General features: G+C 46.1%; 1 protein-coding gene and 1 long non-coding RNA gene across 2 annotated transcripts in view; one reads left to right on the forward strand and one right to left on the reverse strand.

Annotated features, from left to right (window-relative positions):
- Positions 1-26,376, reverse strand: part of LOC136777029 (uncharacterized) — a 212,350-nt gene that overhangs the window by 179,328 nt on the left and 6,646 nt on the right. The gene's annotated exons all lie outside the window — the stretch shown is intronic.
- The window catches only part of tnc (tenectin), a 40,145-nt gene continuing 25,749 nt past the window's right edge, over positions 11,981-26,376 (forward strand). The window contains exon 1 of the mRNA XM_066733021.1: positions 11,981-12,272. The gene's annotated coding sequence lies outside the window, so the exon portion shown is untranslated. The remainder of the gene's footprint in view (positions 12,273-26,376) is intronic.

Below are 26,376 nucleotides of genomic sequence, written 5' to 3' on the forward strand. Positions count from 1 at the left end.
ATATATAGCAGCTTTGAATAATCTCCAGGAGTTACAAGCGATCTTTATCCGACTGGATCAACGTGATTAATGTAATTAATATGATCATTGCACAAACTCACTGCACTCTGTCTTAAGCAAGCAGGAGGATTAAACGTCGATTCCTCGGAGGATTAGGCCGATATTCACGAAACGGTAGAATTTGTCGCGATAAAGGATTAATTTTTATGTAAGAGATCCACCAACCAGGTTGATCACTTTTCATAGATTTCGAATATTTCCTTCGTAGAAATCACGCGGTGACATTGCCAACATCTTCCGAAGGATTCCGTAATAAAGAGACTCGCGCGCGCGCGCTTGGACGTTCAAAGTTTTCGAGCAACGGGACTCAATCTCGATCCTCTTTTTCCATTCGTGCACGAAGCATCCACCTGTACGATTTTCAGCTATCACAATTCTAACGAGAACAACGCAAGACCATATTTCTATTGCACGTGAAAACTTTTCCAGCCATGTATCGATGAATAATACAATTTCAACATCGGGTTGTTAAAAAATAAAGGGGAAGTCTCTGGATAAATAGGCTACAATGGTTTATAGAGAGAGAGCGAGGGGGGGGGGGGGGGGGGGGGACACGTGTCGGTTTGGCGAACCCGGAAAAATTTCCGATAATTTTCTCGAGAGGTTCGTGTTTCTCGTAATGACGTTACGGTCGCTGGTACCGTGTGCGAGGTTCATGAATTCTCTAGATCGATAGAGGGAAAATCTCGGCTGGGAATATCCTATTTGCTAGAACGAGCTGCTTCCTCGCCAAAGGAAATATCGAATTAAGGAACGCAGGATACACACCTCCTCGTCCCGTTTTTCTCTCCCCGACTCGAATCTCCCCGCTGCAAAATATTCAACGCGCTTATCGATATATATTGCCAAAGCAAATATTTATATACCATTATATTGGCGCGCGTCTCGCTACCTGTTTCCACAGGGCCCATTTCCGATGGCGTCGCGGCGATAATTGGATTGTCCCGCTCGCGATCGCGCAATTGTTTGCTCCAAAACCTAACTATATATATATATATATATATATATATAGACACTGAAGTGGCACGCATCGAACGCGAAATATAAGCTACTCTCCTATATATATACTTTCGCAGCAAATTGTTCCTATTCAGCCAAGCGTACATAACCACACCGAGTTGCACCGCGGTATAATTGTTCAGCGAAATTTGCCAGTTTAACGGTTATTAACTTGCAAATTATTTTTATTGTAAAATTGTAGTTTGCACTTGCGCACCGGTAAGCACGTATTATCGCGTTCCGTCGAGTATGGAGCTACCGGTAATTGATATTCCAGCTATACCATTGCAATATATTAAACAGATTATACAGCTCTACACTTATTAGCATCTATTTTTCTTTTTTCTACCGGTTTACTGGTCTGTGGCGCGGCGTTATATTTACAGGGGAATGTCGTATCGAGACTTATTTGGACGGGAGGAACTCTAACGGATTCCTCAATTACTGCTTTATTCTCAGGGACTGGACTTCGTCTCTTCCGATATATCTATGTAGGACTATGGTTCCTCATTGTCACTGAAATTTGCCATCTTTCTCTTCTTTTCGATCTAGCGTCTCCTCTGGATATTCGCAATGTTGATTCTTGCTGAATATTATACATATGGACAAATTCAAAGCACTGTTTCCCCATAATTTAGAGGCAGAGAGGGGGTAGGACGTTAGGAATGTTCGGTATTTAGGATCCGTCATCGGTTCCAGCGCCATTCTATCATTCGATATACCAACTAAACGGTCTTATCAAGCACAAATCGATCCTGTCATCGCGCGGCTCGAAAATTACCGGTCGCTGTAACGGAGGACACGCGGGAGAACAAACGATCGAAACTGTCACTGTACGTACGTATAGGAGAAGATTAATACATATACATCTACGAGATGAGATGTACCTTTGTCGAAACGGGATTTGGTAAAACGATGCATCCCAACACGTTTTTCTTCTCGGTTCTATACTATCGACTCTCTTGACGGAAAAGTGACTCGGCAGAATGCATAATGATCCGTTCCTTTTTATCTCCATCGATCTATGTGCACGAGAGAGAGAGAGAGAGAGAAAACGATAAGTTTTCTACGGACAACTAGACGGAAAAAGTTTGTTAACAATTAATAAATCAACCTTTTTGTCTCGTCGAGTTTCATCAAGGTTTATTGACTTTCGATTGAATCTGTCGGATCGCCATTCTTGAGGAAAGTCTTCGTGGTACTAGTCTACATATATATTTACGAGAAATCCGAAGCTGTATGATACATGAAGGAAATCGATCTTTGCTGGTACCGTTACATTTCCATTATAATTGGCAGCCGCGCTAATTCTGACGAAGCAGCAGCAGCAGCAGCAACAACAACAGGAAGGAAACAGCAACGCGATTAGTCAACTCTTCGCTGCTCATGCTGCTGCTGCTGATTGCGAATGGATCGAGCAGGAAAAAATGCAATGGCGGCTGAGGCTCTTAAAATTAAGCCGTGCGCGGCTTCCCAGGCTACCAACCCCACCCCCCTCCCTCCTCTCCCTCTTCAACATTGGCTTATACCAGCGCGGCTGTACGTATATATATACGCGCGGCTCGATTACTCAGCGACGCGGCTGGAGATGATCTTCTTCCGGGAGTGAAAATCCCAGCTCCGAGTTGCGTGTCGATCGAGATATCGAATTTCCGGGACGAAGGCCATGCCATAATCGTCAGGTGACTCTCCTCCTCCCCCCCCCCCCTTACCCTCCACCTCCTCCTTCAGCTGCAGCACCATTCCTCTTATCTGCGACCAACCGACTGGCCCCGGTCGCTTCTGCCAGGGCTAGAACCTCTGAGAAACTTAACGAGGAGCTCCGGAGAGTTGGTGATACGCGTCTTCGTGGGCGGTGAGAGGATCTTCGCTAATTGATTCGTTAGTTCCTCCTTCCTTTTTCGCCCTCTCCACGTCAGCCGAGCTTACCTTCCCCTGTACGTTACACGAATTCTCTTCCATCTTATCGGCTGCACACCTGCCTTGTTCCTTCTCTCTCTCTCTCTCTCTCTCTCTCTCTCTCTCTCTCTCTCTCTCTCTCTCTCTCTCTCTCCCTATATATATATAGCTCTGTGTATACGACATAGATTTGCGCCAATCTCGATCGATAAAAATTTAATCGAACCACATTTATATATATACAAACGCAATTGTTCGACTCGATAAAGCCCATAGGGCTTTTGAATTATACGGAGCTTTCTCGGGGGTTTGGAATTCAATGAAAAACGTTTAATACGCAATCGTTCGTTTCTATGGAGAAACTGATTGATCTTTGAGAGGGTAAGAGAGAGTGAGAGAGAGAGAGAGAGAGAGAGATGGGGAAGGACCAAGTTGATTACGAGAGAGGAAGCAGAGTGGCGTGTATAGGGGAGTCTTCTCTTTGACGCCAAGTGCTTTTTCGACATCTTCCTATGTATACTATATATACTATATATGTACAGCCTCGTTGCCCAATTTCTTGCAGCCCTCTTGTCTTCGCGCACCCTAACGCTTCGCGTTTCATTTCTAACACACACAAACGCGCTACGCGTACTCGCCACGGTGGTAACAATGAGAAAAGCAGCATTTTAAAATTCAGTTCTCCCCCCTCCCCTTTCCCCCACTCTATATTCCATCGTTCAAACGGTCAAACATTTCTGCTTTTCAAGCGTTATTATACGAACCAGCTAATTTATATACATTTTGTCCAGGAAATTAAACCTCCATTTTCCTCTCGCGTATATATACGTGTTATTTGCTCTATCCTAATTGAATATACCAAAAGACAAAGGAAGCAATTACGATATATGTACATACCAAAACGTAGAAATGCAAAGGAGGTAGTGCAGATTCGAGGAAGCGCGAGAAACGAGTTAATTTTTGGTCCAATCAATAGGGATAAGAGCGATTATCCGTTGGTGGTGCTTCCAAGCAACGGCGTGGCTCGATAAATCATGAAATAGTCAGCGATCAGTGGTCACCACCACCGGTCTTGCCAGGCTTTTACGGCGGTACTATAAAATGACTGGAAATTACCGGGAGTCGGGCGTTACCCCACGTAATTTCCTCGTAAACGTCCAAATGAAATAGTTATGCCCAGCGAGAAGATGCAAGAGCAGCAGCAGAAGGGGGGGGGGGGGAAGCCCAGTCAAACGGAATGCTGCTGCCGTGCATGCCACGTAAATACACCTAATTTTCAAAGGCGATCTATTTAGGATAACGATAACGATCGCTTTACCAATAATTTACGACTCGCGAGTTCAAGGCTGCTCTCTCTCTCTCTCTCCCTCTCCGAGAGAGCTCTCTCGAAAGCGATGAAAGCTGGAATGCCATTCGTCCTCCGGATACAAAGGAACGTCGTCGTCGTCGATCCTTTCTCATCTCTCTCTCTCTCTCTCCGTTACTCGCTCCTCGTGCATCCTCCATCCACCGCGGATTTATCTATTCGCCATCTACGAGATCCTGACAACTCAATCGCCCGCGTCATTTTTCCAACGCTCGTCGCTAAATTCCCAGGCACGATTGCGACCGTACATCGATCCGATAGGAAATTACACATTTTTCCCCATTATGTATATACGGAGCCCTCGAGGAGAACCTTAATTTGTACAAGGGCCAACTGTTCGATCGACAAAGTTCATTTCGTTTCATCATATATATATATATATATAGCTGACCAGCTGATTGGACGCATTGAGAAAGAGGGATTCTCATTAATCTCCCGCGCAGCTATTGCTGTCTTCGTTAATAATGGCTGTGAAAGAGACGGCAGAATGTATGCCGTATCCATTTGGGTGCATGAGGTAGAAGACAGAGGGAGGGGGGGGGGGGGGTGTTTGATATAATGTAAGAGACGCGTGCAGCACCATACTGGGTGCATTCATACCAAAGAACGCGACTCGAGGGGTTGCCCAGCACCGCGCGCGCGTTGCACCGTGCAACGTTCCAAGACAGGACACCACGCACCACCACTGCCAAAGCTCTTTGTGGACCAATGAACAAGCAATTCGTATTTTGACTCTGTGAAATTTCCCTCGCGCGTCTATATATACCAGTCATTCCGTCCAATCCCCGCGTAATCGATCCACGGACTCTTACTCGAAATGCTCCGATGCACTCGCGCACTTGTTGTTATTACGCCTGTACGGTTGGTCTGCGCGTCGTTCAAACTCGAAAAACTCATATATATCCCCTTGATACCCACTCGAGTATACCCTCTCATGACGTCTATATACATATATATATATAGAAGCCCACTCGATATCGGTGCGTCATGTACAGTTAGAAATGAGAAAATACTTGAAGAAGTATAAAAAGCAACTATCAATGTGTATATAAATTAATTTATCGTATAGCTTTATTCCAATTTGTAGAAGAGCAGGGTGATTTTTGGAAATGTTAGCTGATGATTGTGTGCGTGCGTGTGTAGAAAGCAGAGTGGGTCTGGTACTACTCCCCGAATAATGCTTGGCCTGCCTTTAAAAGCATCAACGTGTCCCATACTGTTCGGCCAGCCTAGCAACGCTATTGATTTCCTTCGTTCCCCCTGCGAGAACTATCTCGCAGAATTTACCCTCTTCCGTGGAAAAGCGTTTAGGAAGTCTGTGCTACTTGAGCGCGTCGACAAATAACATATCCGTCATGTTTCCCTCGCGTTCCTTCTTCCATCAAAACCGAATCACTTTGCCACCCTGGATCACCGATAAATTTCTGCAAATACAAATTGATCGTGCGCAATATTCTCGGGACTGTGTCTAGGGGTAAGAGTTGCAGCGAGCTCTAGTAAGTATATATATATATTGTTGTCCGTTGTCGGGTGATGTGGAAGAGATTCGAGAAGAGAGAGAGAGAGAGAGAGAGAGAGAGAAAAGGACAGAGGAGCGTAAAATGCGAGCTTTACGAGGCTGGAAGCGAGGAATAGCGGCGAATTCGCTATGCGAGGCCCGGCGAGGAATAGCGTGCACTTCCGGTTTGGCATATCTCGCGCGTTTTACACGCCGTACACAGTGCAGGATAGGTCGTTTCCGTGGCGAGAGTAGCGCGGGAGGTCCGTATAATATCTCCATTTGCCACCGCCATATTTGCCACGGGACGTGTTACAGTTAAATCCTCCATTGCCAGCGTCCCTTTTGCGCCTTCGCTTCTCTACCTATATATATACGGATACCAGGCTACATTTCCCGCGACCGAGTAATATATACAAACCCTTCCAAAACTCTACGTTTATTAAGAAGAATAACGCGCGCGCGAACGCCAAAAATAAACCAACGTTATTTATACGAAAATTCCATAATGAGAGATGAAATTTCGTCGAGTCGATCGAGAGTTTCGCGCGATTGCATCATCCTTGGATCTTATTGGTTCGTCGTTCGATATATAGGTTTGTGTATTGTAAAGAGGGTGGAAAGTCGATTTGGAATAACGCCTGCAGACAGAGAGGGAATATAACTGTAGCGATGATGTGGCAGCGACGGGGAATGAATCGTTCAAGTTCAATGTACCTGGTATATCGCAAGGACGTTCGTCGATCTAGTCTCCCCTCGGAGACCGGTATTGTCTCACGCGTGGAATCTACCGTTCTCGATTTATCGTCTTTCGTAATGGGCCATATATATCATCCTGCCTCGGATATATATTTAACCGGGAATATATGCAGCGCGAAGCACAAACTATCATCTCCTATATATATACGTATATCCTTCAATTTGTCCCGCCAAAAAACTAGCAAAATCATCCGTGTCTCTATCTCGCTACACGTGTGTGTATATGTGTGTTTATACTGTAATAACGATCATAAACCGCAGTGATCAATCACGACAATATCTTACCTATCTATATATATATATATATATATATATATGTAGACGATCCGATTTTTCTCTTTGCTCGCTTCCTGGTATATATATTTATACATTTCAGTCGAAACGATAATCGATATGTGGCTTCTCGCGGTGATGAAGAAAAATTTGCTCCTAGCTAACACGACTGTGTGCATGTGTAATATAGCTTCGTCCGTGTGTGTTTGTAGTCCTGCGATCGGAAAGCTTCATTCGGAGATGACTCGATATAAATAAGGAGGAGAGTCAGGTAGGGGAAACTAATTAATTGGCGAGGAAAAACGAGACACGAACGAGCTATAACTTTCCTATGAATTTCTTGAAAAACAACGGGGAAACCGTTAGGAACAAAAGCCTCGCAAGAGAGAGAGAGAGAGAGCACGGACTTTGAGCCAACGGATGGGTAGCGATAAACTTACGTCATGAGAATGAAATAGAAAACCCAGGCTCGTAGAAATGCTCGAGAGAGTGATATCTCGAGAACTCGCCTCTAGGGAAACTTGAAGATCCGCGCGCACTCCCGGAAGGGACCGAAACACACACACACACACACACACCACACTCGTCCCTCCATTATTATTAAGACTCGCGTCACACTTTTAACAATTAACCAACCTTCGTTCTCGGTCGAAAATGTCGATTAAAGTACCAACGAGATGCTGTTTTACAGTTAAACTCTTTCAGGGTGGCCTCGTAATGGTATTTGATTATATATACGCACAGGAGGCCTCGTCTAATTTTCTCTCTTTCTCTCTCTCTCTCTCTCTCTCTCTCTCTGCACAATTATACTAACACGAACAAAAATTGTACCGGTTCATCGAGAGTTTCGATAAATTAAAATTAATCATTAATTTGACGAGGCAAGAATCGATTCTTCAATTTTTCCACAAGTATATTCCTGCGTATACACATATACATTGTACATATGCGATACTGTAACAGGGACGAGTAAGAGATTTCGTTGATCCGCGGAAGATCTTTCCTCAAAGTCTCGATGACCTTGAATAATCAAAGAGCGAGTCGAAGATTGAGTAAATATAAGCGTTGGGTGTGGTTCTTCGGGATTGGTGTAGCGCCGCAAGTGTGTAAGGTGAGATTATTAGAAGAGCACGAAATCGAAAGTACTCTCTTCCTCGTCCAGCTCTCGCTCTTCCATTCTTTCATCCTCAGCTTTCTCCCTTCCGCAACAACACAACAGCTCGCGATCATTCTTTCTCGCCTTGCTCGAGATTCAGGTCAAGTTCACTGCTTCACGGCTTGCTGCTTTCTTTCTTCCTCTCTTATATCACTTTCTCTTGCGTCACCTTTCTTCCTCTTACGTTCCGTCAGCAACGAGTGGGCGAATTTTCTAGAGTCTCTCTCTCTCTCTCTCTCTCTCTACAAGGCGTGCATCATATGGTGGTGTCCTCAAATTCAGCGATCGAGCCAGAGAACGAAGAACCAAACGCAATAATTTATTATTCTCCTGTTAAATTTATAGCCAATCGCAATATTTGATCTCTTTCCGAAAAAGACTCTCTGGTTCTTGCTCCCTGTCGGAGATTCAGGTCAAGTTCACCGTCTGCCGTGGAGAGCATTCCCTTGGTCTTGCTCTTGGTCTTTCTGAAACCAAGCGGCCGATGATTTTCTCTCTCTCTCGCGCGCGCACGGAGCTCCATCGAGCCTCTCAGTCCTCTCACAGTCCTCTCACCTCGCGCGCGCGCGCCTTTTCCACAAGCGTAGGTATATATATATATATATATATAGTTATGCAAGAGGCATAACCCGTGGCAATTTCACTTGGCGTACGTCGTGACTGACTCCCCACAGTCTCTCCCGGTGCTCCCGCGATATTATGTCATTGTCAATGGCACCGTTCTTCAAAACTGGAAGGTACCATTACATCGTTATACCTACGCCACCGACAAACATTTATTTCCTACCGAGATCTCAACTTTTCCGCAATTTTACGACCCACTGAATTTATCACGATCGATGCTTCTACGTATTTACTATATTTGTGCAATGTTTGACTCGATTCATCCTATAAATTGACATTTTCGGGACTATAACGTTATACTTGGTATTGCAATTAATATACTTTTAAACGCTAATCCTTGTAACGGATTTTACCTTTTTTCTATGTACATATGCACATGAGTGTGCGGTGTGTGCAGCGAACCGAAAGCTCTTCATCAATTGTTTCGCGAGGTTATTTAATGTACGCAAAGTTATGTAAAAAGCATTAGCGAGGAATTTCACTGCTACATCATGATTACTAGTAGTCGCTGCGCGGTTTGGCGCTATTATGTCAGTGTCAATGGCACCGTTTGTGAAAGGCGGAGGGAAGAGAAGGTTGCGTATACGCTCGCTGCCTCGACGTTGGCTCAACACCGAAATCTTACCCGACGACCCGAGTTGCTAAGTAAATTGTGCTCCGTAGTTCCCGAGGAGATCCAAGGTGAATACGCCTTGCCCATTTTACCAATTTTTTTCTCGCGTTAAACAGCTTATTCCTCGAGATACCGAGCAAGCGTGTCTTAATTCCTACGAGAGAGAGAGAGAGAGAGAGAGAGAGAGAGAGACGCAGTTGCCCGAGAAAAACGTTGCACTCGAGGTCGATGAGTTTGGTAGGAATCTCGAGAAATCTTAGAAAAGCGCGGTAGCTACAATTCCAACAGTTAATCAAATAGAAGATAAACCGCTAGGCTATCCGCTTGCAGCAAGAATCCCCTTGTCGATCGAAATTGAATCATCAACAAAATTGCGAATACTGCGAAAATCGCTGCGGATACACTATTACCATTGACTCGACGGAATAGCAAAGGGATTTTTTTCGCTAATGGTCCTGGTACGATGATTCATTATATATATACATATATATATATATATATAATCATAGCAAACGCAGAGAGAGATTTTACGCATTCTAATAATATAGCCCAAATCCATAGCGCAGAGCTAATAAATCTTTGAGAGATATTCTGGCACCCTCGTATAAATTGCTCGTGGGTCCGAGTAAAAGTAAATTTCCGAGAGTCCCACACGGCAGAGTCGTACGTATATCGCGCCTTTTAAGAGATCGGATGCCAGGGCTGAGTCGTATTCGAGGGTTGCCGGCAGGAAAAGGGACGAGGAAAAAGAAGAAGAAGAACAAGCCGGAGGATGACGTAGGTGGTGCGCCGGGGTTTTTGCCGCAACGATTCCAGGAAGCCTCGGTCGGGAGACGTTTCCGGAAGCAAAGATTGGCCGGCTAAAAATTTGTCCGAGCATGCGATCCTCCAGTCATCTTCTTCGGCTCCAACCTCATGTGCCGTATTTTAGCGCAGTCCTTCGCATCAGCCCATCCCGCAATTGTCCCTTTCTTCAGGTAGGATCTCTTCCGGAGGATCAGCCAAAAACAGATGTTGATAATTTGCTCGACTATGCAGCATTCTCGTCGTCTTCTTCGGCTTCGACCTGATGTGCCGTATTTTCGTCTATATAATCCTTAATATTATTCCATCCAGCGATTGTCCGTTTCTTCGCGAAGGATCCTTCCGGAGGATCGCGACTGGAAGCAGATTGATAATGTAACGTCGGATACATCTGTTCGTGTATGTACGCGTATATATGATTCTCATTTCTTCCTCTTTCTTCGCAGAGTCCACCGATCGCTCGTGACTCAGCAGATTGAATTTCCAATGCCACTGACCAATCCTCGTCGAGTCCGAGAAGTGCCAATAAGACTCAAGCAGCAGGACACTCGTGTTGCTCGCTCATTTTTTCAGACGCCTCGACTTTCTTCTTGTTAAGCACATCTGACGTTCGCTCATTGATCGCGCGTGACGTCAGTCGACAGATTTTCAAAGATAACGACTCCCTCCCCATTCCCTCTATTAGTTTTACTCGAATATCATAGAACGATGACCAATACCAGTTTGGTTCTAACGCTGTGCTATATTGTTACGTGGAGTGCCATCTCGTTTCGTCGTCGAATAGAAAATATAAAATTAATACCAGTTTTCTTTTGAAACGGGAGTACGATAATACTGCAACAATATTACCAAACGACGAAGATACGTCGAAGGACTAAATACATATGATAACGGTATACAGATTGTTTAAAGGAGATTAGTGTACTCGGATCCCGAGGAGCGCATTTTTGGCAATTTTCACGTTGCAAAAGAATGAGGAAGAAAGAAAGAAAGAAAGAAAGAGAGAGAGAGATACGTTCGGAAGACCGTGCGGAACGCGAATGCGGCGGAACGAGCGTGATAGCCGAGCATTTGCGCATCTGCGCCTGCGCTAAATCCTCTTCTCCCCCCTCCACAGCATCGTCAGGAGGTTTTAGTCCTGGCACGCTGGCAGCGCTCGCTCCGCTCGTTCACTCTCCTCGATCAGCGTCGACCGGCGGGATTTGTCCTCCTCCTCTAAATTTTGATACTCTGACGTCAACGCGATTCTGGCCATGCAATTTCCGCAAAGATCCGATCCAATGATTCTCGCAGGTATATAGATTTTGGCGGAGCGAGGGGGGAGAATTTTCTACCTGGCGCTCCAAGGAGGAACAAGATCGAGTGTATGGAGAATCGGACGCGGTGGACCACCGGAGACGAATGGGAGAGTGATAAAATTCACCAAGAAAAAGTATTGTCGGAGGAGAAGAAATTGGGTGGATGGAGAAGAGAGACGAGGAGGAATTGTACGGGGAAGGGGAGAATAAGCTAGGAGACGAAGAGGAGGAGGAGGATGGGCAAGAAGAAGGATAAGGTTGGAGAGGGAGGGGGAGGGGGGAGGGAGATGGTTTCTCGCGTAGCCGGCGGGCGCGGAGATCGGTGCGGCGCGCTTCTCTCTCTCTCTCTCTCTCTCTCTCTCCCTCCCCCGCCGATCCGGGTGAGGCGTGGGGTTGGCTACTACGTGGTAAAGCGAGGTAGAGGGGTGGTGAGGTGGGGGGGGGGGGGGGCGCCGCCACCACCACCACCGCCACCGCCGCTGCCGTCGTCGGCGGCGGCGGCGGCGGTGGCGGCGGCGTCGAGTACCAGCGGCGGCGCGGCTGCAAGGTATTTAAGGTACCGTGAACCGGCGGCGCACGAGTAGTTCACTTCTGTTCGTTCGTGGCGCGGTCGCGTGAGATTTTAGGGGACACACACACACACACCGGAGAGAGAGAGAGACTCGCGATCCCTCGCTCGTCGCACACGCTCTCCGAAAAAACGCCTAACGACACACTACGTTCCGTGCAGGGGAGACGAGAAATGCGATAAAGAAGGATCGATAAGGAAACCACGGCATCGGACACAGTGATACACCGGAAAATTTTTGATACGTTACAAACATTTTCCGTACGGTGAACAGAGTTTTCTTTTACGTGCCCGAAGACACTCCGGCAGGATCCGCGGATTCAACCTTATAGACGACCGAACGCGTCCTCAATAGGTAAGTGCTCCCCCTAAGTGACATTCGTTTCTTCTCCTCGAGAAAACACAGAGAGAGAGAGAGAGAGAGAAAGTGCACTTTACATTATCAAAACCTCTACCCCCACAGGACTCACAAGTGTTAATCTACTCTCCCATCTCTCATTCCACGTATATATTGATAAATATATATGTATACCTATATGTACGAATTTATTTTGGTGATAACCAGTGACATATTACGCCATCGGGATCAGTGATTCTGCTGCGTTGAAATTGTGATCGTTGGAGGGAAGAGAGAGTAATGTTGCTAATATTCTTCATTATCGATCACGATAATAAATAACGATTGAGAGAATTATCAGGGGCATGGTTTCTCATTTTGCTTGCATGGGAGATTTTCTACCCTCTCGGCCAGTGTTAGAACTTGTTCTTGTGTTAGAATGTCTCAATTCTGGTGTAAAATTGCGGAATGTGTCGAGCGATCGATCGATCGATCAGGATAGATCCTCCGGATAGACCTATACCTTATGCGTGATCCACGGCTTCGAACGATCCTGCGTGTAAATTCTAAAATCCAACGCTCGTATATAAATCGACCCTCTTTCGGTATAAAAAGATTGAGCTTTATTTTGGACAATCGATATATAAATGTTTATACATATATATATATATATATAGAGAGAGAGAGAGAGAGAGAGATTTTCCCGTTAATTTTTCTGGGCTCCGAAACGTTCCGACCAGGAGTCGAGCTATATAGTTCGTCATAGAGAGAAGGTGGAGGATTATCGGTGAAAATTGAACGCGAGTTTTCAATGCAAGTTTCATTTATTCCCACGCGAGCATGGTTTACACTGGAATGGGCATGACGAGAGGATTGAGAGGAGCGAGGTCTAAATAATTCAAAGCAGCGTACAATAGGTATGCGTGTCGACTTGCATAGTCGCGAAGGATAGACAGCCGAGCATGTACGAACACCTCGTACAATTAAGAGACAGTGTCTGAATACCGAGACAAACATGCTGGTGGGTGAATACCAAGGAGGCCTTCTTCCAGGCTGCTGGATTCCCTGGATCTTTGGCCAATGTCCATTTCCGGAAGATTCTATATACACACATATATATATATATATATATATACATATATACGTGCTGCAGCGCGCAAACGATCAATTTCTCGCCGATCAATCGCGAATAACGATATACAGCTATATACGGTACGATTCTTCTGGTCGTTGAAACGAAATTAGAAATCATAAAGAAGAAGATGATGAAGAAGAAGAGATGAATCGTTTCTGTAAGAAAGTTGGCATTGAAGAGGAGGAAAAATGGTAGGTTTTAGCGGACGTGGAAAATTGGCATAGACCGTTAAGTCGATCGGGGAATGCCTTCTTGGAAAGTGGACCAATTTTGTCGATGGGACAGGCTGGATATTTTCCTCATACTATGAATTTAAAAGAGACTCTCCGCTATCTAGTGCGATCCGAAACAAGCACAATGACTCATGGAAATTCCACAGAGCGGAATAATAGATCGCCTTCGCTGGCGACACGCTAACAGAAACGAAAATGTAAACTAAGAGAATCCATGGGTTAACCCGCAGGAAGAGAGAGAGAGAGAGAGTGGCTTTTGTGCCCATCGCTCGTCTCGCGTCGGCATAGCAAACGTCGTCAACCGTGCTCCTCCAAAAGATCCAACACATTCTCTCTCTCTCTCTCTCTCTCTCTCTCTCTCTCTCTCTCTCTCTCTCTCTCTCCTTCTCTCTCTTACTCTCGCGACTCGTGATCGATACTCCCGAAAATTGGAGAATCGCGACTATCGCATGGAGCCGTTATAAACACTGAAATCGTTAGGAATGACGAGATATGAAATGTGTCGCATTAGCAGCGATAAATCGGTCCGATAAATCAGCAGCAGATTTTCATTAGGTGCACGATGCTCGCATTGGAACGTCGAGGAGACTAATCGTCCGTAGTTAGCCGATCCGTTAGGAGCACATCTCAGGCAAAGGAGAGAACGACGACTCCGACTTGCCGCGCGTTGCTACACAGTATAGAGTTTCATCCGTGTGAGAGAGACAACCAATATATATATATATATATATATATATATATATATATATACAAGTGCGATGGAAGAGTAACCGTGGCCCCGCGCTCGCGCGCGCACACTCTCTGGGAACGCCAACATCTCTCGCTCCTCGGCAGCCGACTATTTGCATGTATATTTCCCTCCCCCTCGCAACCCATCCTGTGTGCACGCCTCTAATTACTAATTACAAAACGCTAATTAGCCAAGCTGCCTCTTCCACGAGGATAAATGTGCATCGTAGATTGCCGCTGCTGTTCCTGCTGCTTCAGGGCTACGGCGCCGCGCTATTGGCCATCCGCGCGCAAAGTTCAACGGGACACACGAGAGAGTATCGCGGTACCAATTCTCTCTCTTTGGGTAAAATCACACCGAGCATAAATATCGAGCCATTGCCTATTTGCCGAATAATCAGAGCGACCAAGGGAAGCCAGTGACCGTCCGCCCTTCGCCAGACTAATTACTTACTAATTACCAACGGCTAATTAGCGAGACCGCCTTTTGCTCTCGACGAACGCTCGTTAGTCACGGCGACGAAAATAAAATGGAGCAATCGAGTGGAAGCAACAAGACCAATGAACGTATCGCTGCCTGCTGCGTTCGTGGTCACGCGTATTCGCGTGATTGTGAGAACAATTTTTGCCAAACGATGGTCCAATAGCAGTGCTATATATATATATATGTACGAATGTTGTAACTCTTTTGCTTAACTCACAGCTGCGATCCTTTCGACTACTAGGAAAACACACCGGTGTAATTCCGAACGACAGCCGCACGCACGCGCGCATTCTTGGGTGTGTACGCTAAGCAGGACGCGTGCTAGCGTGTCGGTCTTTAACCTCGAATTTACCGAAAAGCTTCCACGACGCTTTCCTTAATCCGATGCATGGGTCTCCAGAGAGTTTGAAAAGAGAACCGCGCGGGCATCGGTGGGATTACCGGAAAATCCTTCACGCCGAATTTTCCCGTAGAAAAGCTTTCCTCCCACCCCGTCCTCCTCCTGCATTTCTCTTACACGCGCGTCTCATCGAAATTCTGCTTGCACGTTTTTCGAAAGTTAACCTCGCGCGCTATGTCGCACAACTTATTGGTACGACATGCTTCCTCCGTTATCCAAACGCTGCACTCGGCCTATTTCGCCCAAACTAATTCCTTGCTGCACCCACAGTCCATCTCTACACACATATGTATATATATATGTTTGCATGAAAATTTCTCACATCCCCGCATGACGCGTTGTTGTTTAAAAGCCGAATTCACCAGAATTGACACCGATCATCGGTTCTATATCGGATTAACTTTATCAAAGTGCGGAGGGTGGTGTGTATTAGGAGAGCCACAGGATGACGATTAGAGATGAGGAGAGAGACGGAGATTGTGCTGTCCCAACGCGTTCCTCATCCTTCTCCTCCTCGGCTATATACGTACATTCCAGCAAAACACTTGTGTAAAGCCGCGCGCGCTCGGACAAGTTCTCGCTTGAGCGAGCGTTTAAATCACGCACCAACTCATTCACTCACTCGTACACGCACGCGTAAAACGGTAAAGCGCGCGAGATACCTCACGCGTCGTGTGTTCCTCGCTCGCTCGCTCGCTCGCTCGCGCGCGCGCGCTCTGTTCTACATTGAATATTTCGGTCGAGGAAGGAATACGTAGAAAACCGATCTTTCCTCCCGATACGCCGATTCCAACCCATCTGTATATATATATATATATATATATATTCTCCCGAGGGAATCTCGGCCAGTCCGAGGAAAAACGCCAAATCTCCCCTAAGAATTTAACGGACGATCGAGAAACAAGCGTACGCGAACCACGATCGAGAGTTAAAAGTGAAAATCTCCACGTTTCTCGTTGAAGCGGACGGAGATCCTTGCGAATCTCCGTTGACTGATTTATGTATATATATAGTTGAGAGGAGACTCGAGCCGGATAAATATTGTCACGCGAAGGATATATTCGTCGCCAGAGTTATTAGGGTATAGGAGAAAAAGAAGTTGAAGGTTTTTCGAGACGTTATCTCTGCTGAAATGTCCATGATAATTCGGAAAGAGTCACGTGACGATTGTTTATGCATACAATGCGGCATGTAAAACAATAAGACATCGCGCGCAGGTGGTATATCGTCAAGCGGGAAATGCGATTCAGGAGAGAAGAAAAGAATAATACTTGCCAATGTGCCGCGCTCTTGTATATATATATATATATATATGTTACTCTTTTACTTGCGTATAATAAATTCGAAAAGAAGGTTAAAAGTGGAGAAATCGTCCGATCGGATCAATTGTATGGTAAATCTTGACGAGATATTTGACAATTTGGTAGAGTCGAAGAGTTTCATCCATCCTCCATGAGGATTGCACGGTCAGTTTTCTTTGCTTGTTTCTTGTTTGAAGGGAAATTGACGGGGATATCGATATGTAGGACGGTTGAGCAGACACTTTGAATGGGGAATGGCCGCTTTGAGAATGACGCGATAGTCCGAGAAGACGGCGTCCTGCTACGCGAGTCGTTGTCCATCACGGGATCCATCCGTTTTCCCCTCATCCCTCTCTCTCTCTCTCTCTCTCTCTCTATATATATATATATATATATATATATATCGGAGGTTGGCACGAATTCTTCTTCCGAGTCGATTATCGCAGAATTTGGATACGCTGGCGTCGCGTTACTGCTGAATACGAATGAAGCTGGTACACAGGCGTTTATCCTTGTAAAAATTTCTTTCATCCGGGCCGATGACCCTCGAAAGCGCTTATTATACCGTGGGGCAAAGCACGGCGGAATTTTGAGACGATTGGAAATCAATTTCATCATTCCTCCAACGTTCTCCATTGATCCGTTTGCCCGAGCAGGACTCTCTCGACACCCACGCCGTCATTTCGGGCCTTTCCCTCGATCCACGCTGATATACACGCGCGCGATCATCAGACAGTTACGCATCCACGACAAAACGCCGATTCTTTCGTCATTTTGCGCAATGCGCGTATTTCTTCCACTGAAAATCGTCTCGATGGGATATTTCAATGATTCCGAGACTGGCCCACGCGCGCGGCCTTTCCATTATACTCCACGAGAGAATCTTGCGGAACTCTCTACGACGATCCACGATTCTGCTATATATATATATATATATATACATATACATATAAATATACACGGTGAAATCGCAAAAGAGCAAAATCGAAGAAACGCACGGAGAGGATTGATTGCATCATTGATCATCGACGGAGAAACTTTGTTATCAACGACAAAAGTGGGGGTCTATTCGCGAGTCCTCGATATGACTCACAGGATTTTTTCACGAAACAGTTATAATGAAATTCGCTATGGAGAGCGATGAGACTGTAAGATCCTGCTTGTTCCGCGTATGTGTGCGATTCTCTCGAATCCAGTTTCACCAAGAACGCAAGCTACCCATTTTTACTTTTTATTCCGCGCAGGAGCCGAGACTCTAAAGAGAGAGAGAGAGAGAGAGAGAGAGAGAGAGAGAGAGAGAGAGAGAGAGAGAGAGAGAAGCTAGTTTGTACCGGTGGCTGCTGCGAAACGGAACAGAGTCCACGATGAATTTTCGAGTATCCTGCGAAACGAAGGAGAATCGAAAGTAAACGATCGGTGGGTTCGCAAAAAGAACAAAGAAAAGAAGAGCGGGAACGAAGATCGAGTGTGGCAGTTCGGGGAGCACGTTAACGATAGAAATGGCAGAGGGTCAGGTCTGATTGGTGGAATTAAGCAACGAGATTAGAAAACAGAAGCCAAGAGGAGATAATTGAAGAAGGAAATTGCATAAGCAAGATTATAGGGGGAGAGAGGAGAAGCGAGCAACTGTGGAATGGCTAGAGCACAACGAGAAAATAGAATTCCAGATGGAATATCGCTGCGCGAGGAACGAGAACGAGAAGGAGAGGAGCGGGAAGCGGCGCGAATCTGGAGCAAAACAAGAGATACGCCGCATATCGCTTGAAAATCAGGCAAATGGAGAAGCTGAAATTGAATGGCGCGAGAGAGCCTCGTGTTTCGGACCAGCGATTCCACCCACAGTTTCCTCCTTTTTCCTGGATAAGCGCGGAAGGGGAGGGGGAGGAGATCGAGCAAACCAAACGATTTTGTATTCCTATAGCGTAACGCGCGCGCCTTTTCCGTGGCTGGACGTCGAATGCGGTTTATCAACGGCCTCGCTCGGTCCCCGTCGTGTGCTCCATTAAAATCGACTACCTACACGCTACTTCGACGGGGAAATCGGGTGAATTTCAATGCGAACGCGCGCGCGCGCGCGCGCGTCTGCCCCTTGCGACTCCTCGCACGTATCGAGCACCAAAGCTCACCAGCGATTTTTAGGCGAAACAAAATGAGACAAAAAAAATAGAAGAGCGTGGAAAAGCCTACAGAGTTTCTACATTTATTTCCCTGCTAAATCGCGTGGTCCCGAATCTGGAAAATCAACGAAAACTCCCTGAATAGACGTGGGAACGACCCGGTAGCCTTAAAAATCTAACCAAACCTTGAACGTTCGCTATAGTGGCACGAAACACTGCTACCAAAATCATTGATAAGCTTGCTTCGGAGAGAGAGAGAGAGAGAGAGAGAGAGAGAGAGAGGGAGAGTCGTGAGGTCTAAAATCACTATCGTTATCCGCAATCTAGGTAATTAATTTATGCAACATACGTAACGCGCGTATCTAGCATCCCCGTACTTGAATCTCTTTGGCTTTGCTGCTAACTGTGTTAAAGAGAAGTGCATGTATATACATGTGTGTACTTTATCAAACAAGTTTCTCACAACCTACATAGGCGCATAACTTCCTACTGAACTTCGGCTTTACGGTATTTAGCGAATTTATGAGTAGTAATGGTCCATTTACCGGTGCTTAATTGGCTCTCGTGACCGTTCCGTTCCATTCGCGAAGAGCCATGCGGAGCCGAAGGGATCTCGAGCGTGGAACCGCGAACGCGACCTTGACTCCAACTTGTCGAGCTTCGACTCATTTTTACGGCCGGTGAAATTCGGTCAGCCGGTCTCTGAAAATTCTTTCTTTATTCTTCCGTAGGAGGCGGGGGGCTTTATACCACATATCAACACGACGCGCGTAAAACCCCGGCACACGATACGTGTATCACGTACTACATGTGTATAGAAAACGGGCCAGTGTTTCAGCGACCAATAGCGCTGCTGCCATTGGCCCAGTTACGCTCGCATAATTACGCAAAGCTATGTACATATATATATATATATATAACTCTCTTAACGTCGACAGTTCATCGGTCGCTCACTCAACGAACGATCCTAGCTCCGCTATTTCGTGCATTCCATCACACGTCGCGTGACACCGTTTCAACGCGCCAAAATCTAGACCGTTCCTCGCCTCGATCCTTTGTATCGATCGATCGATTTATTTATCGCGCTATCCCACAGCGCTCAATGGGCCTCCTCCCGAGAAAATCTCTTTCCCGCCTGATAATCGATCGTTGCAGCAGAGTCCGCGCGCCACGGGGAATATATATAATATAAAGAAAGAGAGAGGATGAGCAGTGGAGAACGGGAGGGCAACAGAGTCCCGCGCGGTGCTGGAGTATCCACGAGTGTAGAAAAGGAGACAGTTATAGTATAGGTAGGAAAAAGAGGAAAAAGAGGATGGAGCGGTGCACACAGCGCTCTCTTCGCGGCTTCTGGGAAAGCAAGTACCGTAAGAACAGGCCTTAGAATTAAGTACAATCGCACGTAACATTATACAGCGAATTAAGGAGAACTCTCTGTGTGTATACCAAGTGTACAAGTTCAACCATGCCGATGTGTGCAGCTCTCGTGGTCTGCCTCGAGGTCGACGGTCATCCTTTTCAGCTAACGAGTATCCCTTATAAGCAAGTAATAGTGGTCGCGTTTGAGCCACGCCGGCTCTGCTGCGGCTCTGCTACCTCTACCGCACCCCCCTCCCTCTTTTAAACTCTAAACTATACCTCCTCTATGTATATATATATATATATATATATATATATATATATATATATACACAGATCTTTCCACAATACGCCACCGCGCGATTAAATCGATTCGACTCGAGACGCGCTCCATCAAAGTCAACTCGTGAGAAATCACAATTTGGATGACGCGCGCATGTGATACCGAGCGAAATGGAAGTTGGCGGAAGTTGCCGGATTTAAATTGCCGATACGCTTGGAACGAAAACAACAATAACGCTGGCGATAGACGATTATAATATGTTATTTCATATACGAATCTGCGTCGTGGCGAAGCAACGTGACAAAAGTCGAGCGAGAAACGCGCGGAATTCCTCGCGCGACCGAACCAAATGGAGCTTGACGGAAGCACCGGGATCGTATAACTAGGTGATTCGCGATGAAACGTAAACAACCATGCATCGGTGTAAATGATTACTAAATTGCTGTATATGTTACACGCAACCAATATATATATATACACTTTTCATCGATACGATTCAATAATTAACACACGAGAAACATTACTCGGACGAGACGAGCAAAAAATCAATCCAATTCGAATCTGCCATTACACTTTATTTATCCGTCTTCCTACATTTTTAAAGAATTATTCCTCAAATCTCCCCCCTCCCACAGCGCTTATACGCTCCTTTATCACGTTTTCCATTCTATTCTTTCGTACACGAGCCAATTGATCCTTCTTCGTTACGTGTGCTTGCTCAGGATGAAAATTATTTGCCCGCGAGGAGCTTCATTTAATGAGATCATTGGCTTTTCTATCAACAATACGGGGGGGGGGGGGGGGGTTAGAAAGTATAAAGATAGCCTAGGAACCAATTCTGTTTCCGTACTTTCCGTCAGTTCGATCGATCGATCCATCATTTCTCCTCCGTCTCTAAACAATCCTATATATATATGTGCAATTAGATATCAAACACAGGCGCAGACTCTACATTAATACCCCGCACAACTTTCCCATGCAAAAATCTCCAATAATCGAGCGAATCCCACTCTCGTTCGATATCCTTCAGTAACATTTATGTACGCGTAGCACGTACTATTATATTATTACGATCCTACCTTTTCTTTGCTATATATATTTTCTATCCAATCGCTGGCCTCCACTTCCGGTTCGACACGCCGTACTCTCTCTCTCTCTCTCTCTCTCTCTCTCTCGAGCAAATGCATGGCACTCGTGTACACAGGCTTGTACATATCACCGATCCAGTATATCTCGTTTCTTTACCAAGACTCTAAATCACAATTAAAACATCATCGATAAGTGAATACGAGTCGTGACTGGCAAATGCAATTAAACGGAAGGGATTCTCTAGGCGCGCAGAGTTGCACGTAAAAATAGCCAAGTGGTATCTTGATGCGAAGTTCCTGTTTGGGAGTCGCGGGCAAAAAGAAGCTATAGCCTCTTGCATAATTAATCGAATGCTCGATCGCGCGTAATACGATGATAAGCGCCTCTGCAGCGCGGCGCGCGAGCCACGCGAAAATGGCTTAACCGTATATATATATATACATACACAGATATAAAAGGTGGCACCGCGCGCGCTCGAATTATGCGCCGCCAGTTCCCGGCGCAAAAACTCGCGATAATTTAATTAAATCGTTATTGGTAAACCGCGCGCGCGCGTGCGTTACGAGGCGATAGAATAGAAAAAGAGGAAGAGAGAATCTCGATTAACAAGGTGCCTTGATTGGTCAGCAGCATCCGATCACGTTTCCGGTCGGTCAAGATACAGTCTCTCCTCTCCGTCCGAGCGGTACGAGCGCGCGCTCGCGCGCGGCCCTCGATAAATTACACTCGGCCAAGCATGAAAACCTCTTTATATTTACGACACAAGCAATAGAATAAAGCGGATCCAGTCTGCGCGCCGCGCCGCACAGTCCGAGGATCACAGAGATTTCCGCCCGACGCCAACTAAATTCCCCGCCAATTAACCATCCGCGACTGCTCGCTCTTCGTGCTTTCGATCGATCTATATATATATATATATATATATATATATATATATACTCTCAACCACCACTCAACTCTACAAAAATCTTCCTCTTTACAATTACGCAGATTTTTTGAAAAAATTCCCAACGCGAAACGGTCTATATATACAGTTCTTTATTGGCTGGATACGTGCACACTCTACATATATATGTAGTATCGCTGGAGCAACAGGCGGAGGAGAGCACCGGCAGCAGAGTTCATTCTTCATGCTCGAGCAAGTTTTGCGTATATATATATATATACCTACATAGGAGGAAGAGGAGAGGATTAACGATCGCGAGAGAGCCGTTGCGCGCGCGCTCGTTAAGCGACCGGCCATCTCGTGCATTTTTTTCCCTCTACTCGGCAATCGACGCGCGGCAAGCCGGTGGTTTCGTGGCTGCCCGATCATCCCCTTACCCGATGACGAATGATCCCCGTCGAGTGTGAACCATGCCGCGCGCACGCCTCTCATCCTTATTATCACACCTCGCGCGCATTTACGTCTTATCTGCCGGCGACGCTCTCGGTGCATGCGCGCGCCTCTCGACAAAACTCATTTTCCAGCCCTGAAAAATCCACCCGGAAAATCCCGCCTCGCAAGAAACTGATCCAACGCTTTGTAACAGCCAACGCTGCGCCGTCCAGACATTCTCACCGAGCAATCCTATAAAAGATTACGCACTCCGCTCCAGAGTAAAACGCGATGCATCCGCCGGTTTATAGACCACCTAATGTTCCATTAATCTTCCGCCAGGACGCTTCTTCATCATCGCTAGGCGTGCGAAATTCTCGCCACGATTCTACGCCGACTCCCGATGCGTGTTCAAGTGAGTGTTGAGAGAGAGAGAGAGAGAGAGAAACTGTGTGGATATAATGGCGAGAGCTATACGCAAACGTTTTTTATCAAACGACCCTTGGACCCCCTCTTCCTCTTCTCTGTACGTGCGGACTACGCGCCATTAGCAGCGTCCATGCAGCCTCCAATTAATCGATACGAAGCGATTAATAAACTCTTTTCATCGTAGCGGCACTCCGCGCTCGATTCGAGTGGCCCGCGGCACTCCTTTTGCGCGGGAAACTCGAGATTCGAGCAAAAGTCATCGCGAGCGAGTGAATTGTGGCACGAGGAGGGAGGACGAAACGTTATACGATGACGTAGGCTGCTGTGTGTATTCACCTCGGTCAAGACCATTCCCCGAGTCTCGTAATAATACGGTATATAGGAAAACGTGCGCGCTGCAACTTTACTCTTTGTTGCTATCAACATGCGATATATCTATCACCCCCCACCCCCTATCCCTCACCGTTCCGAAATATCTCACTCGACGAAATTCAAGCCTGGAAACTCGTAAAAACTGAGCGTTCTCTCTTGACTTTTAACAAAAACTCCTCTTTGCACGATTGATCGTTTTTTTGGTACACACACACACACACGCATAATACACATTTGCAGTAGCCGAAGGAAAGCGAGTATTAGAAAGTACGGGAGGTTTATTCTCTGTTAAAGTGGACGCGCAGCGGTATTATTCGATGAAAGGGATAATCGAGCAAATGATAGGAAAGAGAGACGAAAGAGGCGTGTGTGTACAGGTATATATCAGTTGCGGAGAATCCTGAGGGCACGGAGAGTCCGATGTTGGGATCTCTCTCTCTCTCTCTCTCTCTCTCTCTCTCGAGAGAGAGAGAGAGAGAGAGAGAGAGAGAGAGAGAGGGGGCGAATAACAAGATGAGAATAGGCATGCACGATCTCTCTTCATGGTTTAAGAGCTAACGACTGTCGTTGTCGTGGGTGTTCGCGATTATCATGGTCCCAAGGACACGTGCACCGTGGCGTCGACAGGTCTTGGCGCGAACCTGCACTGCAGGGAAAGAGAAGAAGCCGAAGAGAGAAGATGCTATCTCGCGTTTACACGGGGTAAGACACTAGGCTGAGCTGCTGGCTACTCTGGGTGGCTCTCTGCTACATCCGGTTCGCCAGGGGCGTGCACGACCTCCCCCGTGCGGCCCGCCCTCCATCGCTGCACTCCGGGGACCATTCCGCACCCACCCTCGACTGCTCCGGGACTCCCTGTATATATATGTGTGTGTGTGTGTATAGCAGCCTTTACACACCTGGTCCATGCAATGCGCGCGACCACCGCAACCACTCTTCTTCTTCTTCTTCTTCTACTACTCTTCTGCACGACACAATTTTTACAAAACGAAATTCATCCGGAACCGGATCTTCGACTATTTCAACATCGTAAACAAATACCAATGCGCGCCTATTTATTATTCTTCCGATCAATCTACTATACGCTGAAATCTCTCCTCCCCTCCTTTTTTCATCACGCTACCACGTAATTTTCCACATACTATATTTCTTCTGCTTAAGCGAGATCGTAATTACACTTGTAACCATTGCTCGACGGTTCGGTACAAGTATAAATAATAATTTACAATTAATAGAATGGAAGGATGTGTTGCCGCTGCTGTTGGCTCGACCTCGCAATTACCATATAACGAGTGATGCTCGTCTACCTAATTATCTTAGCGCTCGCGAGAGCGCCACTTTTACTTATTTATCCCAAGGCTGCGAATTAACCCAAACGTTTAATCGCGGGGACAAACTATCCATCTCTTAGAATGCATACACATGTATCCAACTCTTGAAATTGTAATTTTCAGATATAATACACATCTATATATAACGAATAGAGCTATACACGAGATTCTATAATTCGACCGACACAATTTCATATATTCGAGTTGACATTAGTTATAGCAATAAATAAAAGAAAGAACGACGCGACGAGATGATCGAGGAATACGAGATAAGAGAGAATCGTAGCAGTGTCAGTAGCACGTGTTTCCCTGGAAGCGCAGTCGCAGCTGGAGCACGAGTCCCGGTAGCTTATAACGAACAGTGTTGTGGTAGTAGTATAGTAGTAGCAGCAGTTATAGTCACCTTCGACGATTCTTCGTAAGGTCGAGGTGAAGGAACCCTAATGACTGGATCAATAGAGCGAGGGAAGGGGGGTGGGGTTGGGGGGGGGGGGGGGAGAAACGGTGCAGTTCGCATCCCTAGTAGGCCTCGACGCACCTGCTTTGACCTTAACCGAGGCATTACGGAATCTCCCCGCGAGGTGCCTGCCTACCTTCTTGTCCGCGAGTTATCAAACCCTCGACCAACTCCTCAGTTGGAAACTGGTCCGGTACCACCAGGAAGTCCCAAAGACCCTCTCCGCACTCATGGGAGCCAACTCTGATCGACGTATTTGCTCCGTTCGAGAAATTATAGGAAAAAAACAAAAACAAACCCCACTCCACCACGCAAAAAGGAAACTCAACCACAACGAAGAATTATCGTTCGTCGCGAGCTGGAAAAACTCAACTTCTTTTATGTATGTATATAAATATATATATAGATCTTTCTATGCGCGTTGAGAGACGAGTCCTGTTTGTCCTGACCGATTCTCTCCTCTAAAAGCGAAGGTATCCACATTGCGAGTTTTCGATGGCCACAAGGGTGCCGCGATCACAAAGTAAACTCGCTCTTTCAGAGTTTCCGTGTAAACGCACTGTAAACACAACCGATCCAGCTACGTCTCCCACAGAGTTTCCTCTCTCTCTCTCTCTCTCTCTCTCTCTCTCTCTCTTTGTAAACAAACGAGTCCGCAGGTTTTAGGAAATCCATCCCCCCCACTTCCTGCAAGTATAATTTTATCCCGTCGAGTTTCCTCTCTTTTTGTCCTTACTATTATTATTTCATCGAAAATTTCGTCGTTGTTTCCCGAGATCTTCCTCTTTCTCTCTTCCTCCTTATTTCCAATGGTTCAAACGAGTTTAGCGAGTGGAAAGGAGCAACGAGAACTATGCGTCCACGGTTCGATCTCTCTGGTTAACGAAAGAATCGAGCGAGATTCCAAGATAAAATGCAGTACAACGAGCACCAGGATTTTCTCCAAACTATTTCTTCTTCCCAATTTCAAGCCCACACCGGAAACTTCTTAACCGTTCCTCGATATTCTACTCTGACGTCATCTCTCGACAATAATTTTATACCGGCCTATTAGGAGGTAATTATAAAAATTCACGGAGAGTACT

The sequence above is a fragment of the Prorops nasuta genome, unplaced genomic scaffold (genome assembly GCF_024137725.1).
Source record: "Prorops nasuta isolate Cenicafe-Biocafe unplaced genomic scaffold, Cenicafe_Pnas_1.2 PNAS00010, whole genome shotgun sequence".
NCBI lineage: Eukaryota > Metazoa > Arthropoda > Insecta > Hymenoptera > Bethylidae > Prorops > Prorops nasuta.